Here is a 5,120-nt window from a genome sequence, read left to right on the forward strand (position 1 = left end):
CAACCTAGAAACAAGGAGACATTTCCTGACCGGGAGAATCATTAACCGGTTTTCCAGCAGAAGCTGTGGCTGCTCCACCACTGGAGGCTTTCAGGAAGAGACTGGGCAGCCATGTGCCTGAAATGCATAAGGTCTCCTGCTGCAAAAGGGGGCTGGACTGGATGACCTCAAAGATCCCTCCCAACTGTCCTTCCGCAATTCTCGTTGCTTCTCTGCTTCCACGCCGTGGAGGGAACCAAACAGCCTGAGTTGCTCCCGGATTCTCCTGCGACCTGCCCTCAACTCACCTTCCAGCTGATGCTTCGATCCTTGGAAGAGGCGAGAACTCCTCTCTGCATTACACTCTCCGCTGGGGTTCTTTTCCGGAAGACGGAAGTTTACCTCCTTCCCTCCTTTCTAGCAAAAGCAGTAGTCGATGGTTTTAACCCCTTTAAGGTGAACCAGAGCGGCCGCTACTGTACTGTATACGTTGCAGTCATCGATGCTGCCTAGCTGATGTTGGGGGTGGGGTGGGGTGTTGTTGTCCCTTCTCTACGGATGGCATTTGCGAGATCGTCTCACCGATTACATGCTATCAAGTCATTTTCAGACTGCTTAGCAACCTATCTTTGCAGCTGAGCCAATTGAAATAGTAAAATGTGGATACAATAAAATTATTATTCTCTGCCCTTTTTTAAAAGTCTCTGCATCATTGTGCTTACCGTCCCTGTCCTATTGTCCAATTTTACCTGTACCTAATTTGTTTTTTTTAATGTTCATACCGATACCTGCTATCTAAATATCTAAATTTAAATACATACATACATACATGCAGGGGTGGGCTATGCAGTGGGGTAGCAAAAATGGATCTCCACCCCAGAGCACCCAATTTGCACTGAAAGATTTTGAAAGAAAATGCAGGGCATCCTCCATAAACCATGTCCAGTGTGGTAGTAAACATTTTGGTAGCCCTTCACTGCATATATGTATGGATGCTTCCTCTTTTCTGTGTCAGTCCTTCAAATACTGAAAGACTGCTATCATATCACCCCAGTGCTTCTCTCTCTTACCCAGTTCCTACAATCTATGTTTCTATGTTTCTATCTTTCATTGTATGTTTTACCCTCCACTCACTTAAATGTCTTTGTTCTTCTTCTCTGGTCTTTCAACAGACCAAATAGCTTTTTTCTATCCTGGTGACCAAAACTGGATGCAGTATGCAAAGTGTAGTCTTACCAATACAGTATAATACTTCATGTATTTACAGTATAATATTAACACTTAATTTGTTCGACACTATCTCTGTGATGCTGCAGACTAGGACTGCATTGACTTTTTTGCTAGTTCCAACACACTCCTAGCTCATAGGTGATTGTTTCTAGGTCCCTCTCACTGTTACTGCTCTAGCTGCAACGACTCTGGCATGAGCCAGTGAAAGTGGTCCCAGTGGCCCTTGGCATGCTGGGCACAGTGCCAAAGGATCTGAATAGATATTTGAAAACCATTGGAATTGACAAAATCTCCATCTATCAATTGCAAAAGTCCGCTTTGCTGGGATTGGCGCACATAATTCGCCACTACATCATACAGTCCTAGGTGCTTGGGAAGCGCCCGACTGGTAATGAAATATGAATAGTGATCTCCTTTGCTGCGTTGTTTTGTTGTTGTTATCATCATCATCATCATTAATACAACCTGGCAAACGAGATCACTATGGTGGATTTCGTATTTCATCACCAATCATGTGCTTCCCAGGCACCTACGACTGCATGATTTAGCGGCGAATTATGTATACCGATCCCAGTAAAATGGCCTTTTGCAATTGTATTATTGTTATCATCAGCATCAGCATCATCAATACAACACAGCAAACGAGATCACTATGCTGGATTTTGTATTTTGTATTATTATTATTATTATTTTTGTTGTTATTACTATTATTACTATTACTATTAATATTATTATTATTATTATTATTATTACCATCATAATCTTGAATGGTTACTACACAAGACATAGAAACATAGAAACATAGAAGACTGACGGCAGAAAAAGACCCCATGGTCCATCTAGTCTGCCCTTTTACTATTTCCTGTATTTTATCTTACAATGGATCTATGTTTATCCCAGGCATGTTTAAATTCGGTTACTGTGGATTTACCAACCACGTCTGCTGGAAGTTTGTTCCAAGGATCTACTACTCTTTCAGTAAAATAATACTTTCTCATGTTGCCTTTGATCTTTCCCCCAACTAACTTCAGATTGTGTCCCCTTGTTCTTGTGTTCACTTTCCTTTTAAAAACACTTCCCTCCTGAACCTTATTTAACCCTTTAACATATTTAAATGTTTCGATCATGTCCCCCCTTTTCCTTCTGTCTTCCAGACTATACAGATTGAGTTCATTAAGTCTTTCCTGATACGTTTTATACTTCAGACAAATGTTACCTTTATTATACCCATTTTTTTAAAAAAGGCATAGACAGTCATTTGCTAGAAGCATCATAGGGAGAAAATAATTGTCGTAACCAGCTGGTGGATTACCCAGAAGGATGTGAAGAATTGTGGAGGAAAAACAATCTGTTCTGGGAGGTCCCACCTGTTCCTCTGAGACTGATGGATGAGTTTGGGATTGTGAGCACACAGGAATTAATCCTTTTGTGAGCCTGAGCTCTTCCCAAGAAGCTGCCACATGGAGCACAGCCACTTCTTAAAAGCCCCCTCAACACTGCACTCTTTTGGGAAAACAGATCGACAACAGAGGTTTATAATTTTTGGGGGAAAGACACAATTGTTGTTTATTATTCTTAAACAAAATGTTTTTAAAAAGTTTTATTGGTAATAATCAAACAAAGATATTTCATCTGGGGGAGATCAGAGACAATGATTATGATGACATGGTAAATAAGCTTTATATACAAGTAAAATGCAAAACTAAAATGTTACTGTTTTCCTGTTTTAACTTTGCTGTTGGTTCACCTGTTAACTATTTTGCCTCTCTATGTAGAAGATAAAGGTCAAATTGGTTGTAAATTGAGTTAAAACTACATAAATTTTGGGCTTTATTTATTTATTATTTAGATTTGTATGCCGCCCCTCTCCGAAGACTCGGAGCGGCTTCGGAAGGGGAGGAAACTTATAGATCCAATATATTTAAGAATACTCAATATATGTAAATGTATTTCTGTCTTCTTGATGCACATTTTTATTTCTATTTAAAAGTTGTTTATCCTTGTTTTTATTTTTTTTCAGTTTGTAATTTAAAGTAATTTTCTAAATAAAACGTTTCTTTTTCCAAAAAGCTACTTTACAAGAAGCAGGTTCATGGGGCTTTGTTGCTATTTCCTGCACAGTTCCAGTGTCTCAACAACACTATTATATCATGGTGATTAGAAATGGACACAGTATTGAGTGTGGCGTCACCAGCACCCTTTCAACCAATTATATCTTCCTGTAGTCTTGACATTGTTCCTCTGTTGATACAGCCTAGGATTGGCTTTTTTTGGTAGCTGCAGCACAATAATAATAATAATAATAATAATAATAATAATAATAATAATTATTATTATTATTATTATTATTATTATTATTATTTATTAGATTGGTATACCGCCCCTCTCCGAAGACTCGGGGCGGCTCACAGCAATAATCAAACAATGTTATAGTGATGTTGGCACAATGTTGGCACAAGTGGCATTTGTCCACTTATTAAGCATCCCAGGGATACATGGCCTGGCCTTTTGGAGACCTCCCAGAGGCAGCCACCATTTTCAATGCACTCACAAATCCTGAACAGAGTCTACAGTGCTAAGGTAGCAAAACAGAACACTTTGTCCCAGAAGCAGCGGCCATATTGACACAGAGACAGTTGTGGCAAAAATGGCAGCTTCTTCCACAAACCCACTGCATGGCCCAGGAACGAACCTTAGGCACAATCAAAATAACAGTTCTTTTCATAACGCAGCCATGTAGCCCAGAGTTGCATGACAATTACAGTTGTATCTCAATGACTACTAACTTGGTGGCTGGGGAATTATGGCATTGTTGTGGTCCACCAGTGGCCTGTGCAGCTGGCAACAGAGTTGACAGTGAAGAACCTGTGGAGGAACCTGGGCCAGGACTGGAATCTGAAGAAGTCTCAGTGCCAGAGGCAGGGATTCAGCCAGAGGCTGACATCAGTGAAGAACTGGAGGAGCCTGGTCTCAATGCTTGAAATCGTCAGGTTTGCCTGAAAATTGTTTCTAGGCTGTTTGCCAAAGAAGAGCAAGGTTCCTGGGGATTATCTGCTGTTATTTGAAAGACTTTTTGCCAGACTTCCTTGGAATATTACAGACTGTTAGAAACATAGAAGACTGACTGCAGAAAAAGACCTCATGGTCCATCTAGTCTGCCCTTATACTATTTTCTGTATTTTATCTTAGGATGGATATATGTTTATCCCAGGCATGTTTAAATTCAGTCACTGTGGATTTACCAACCACATCTGCTGGAACTTTGTTCCAAGGATCTACTACTCTTTCAGTAAAATAATAATTTCTCATGTTGCTTTTGGTCTTTCCCCCAACTAACTTCAGATTGTGTCCCCTTGTTCTTGTGTTCACTTTCCTATTAAAAACACTTCCCTCCTGGACCTTATTTAACCCTTTGACATATTTAAATGTTTCGATCATGTCCCCCCTTTTCCTTCTGTCTTCCAGTTCCACAAAAAAGACTGGTTTATCTTTTATTTGAACTTAGGACAACGACTAAGTAAGACAACTACCTGCCATTATTATTAAAAGGAGGTTTGTAAGGACACTGTTTGTGCTGTGATCTTTTATCAGGAAGTTGGGTCAGAAGAGGCACTCATAATCTGGAAGACAAGATGTTTTTGAGGCTTTTTTCAGGCCATTCTCGAGGTTTTTTTTAAAAGCCTCAAAAATGGGCCAAAAAAAAGCCTTTAAAAAAGCCATGAAAAAGGCACAAAAAAAGAGGCTTCAAAAAACCCAGGGCCTGCTGAGGCCAAAAAAATGGCTGGTGGATAGGCAGGATTTTTGGCAATATTCAGTCTAAGACGCATAGACATTTTCACGCCCCTTTTGGGATGTGTGTCTTACAATCTGAAAAATATGGTAATATAAACGTGAAACATGAAAAATTAGAA

The sequence above is a fragment of the Erythrolamprus reginae genome, chromosome 2 (assembly GCF_031021105.1).
Source record: "Erythrolamprus reginae isolate rEryReg1 chromosome 2, rEryReg1.hap1, whole genome shotgun sequence".
NCBI classification, from domain to species: Eukaryota; Metazoa; Chordata; class Lepidosauria; order Squamata; family Dipsadidae; genus Erythrolamprus; species Erythrolamprus reginae.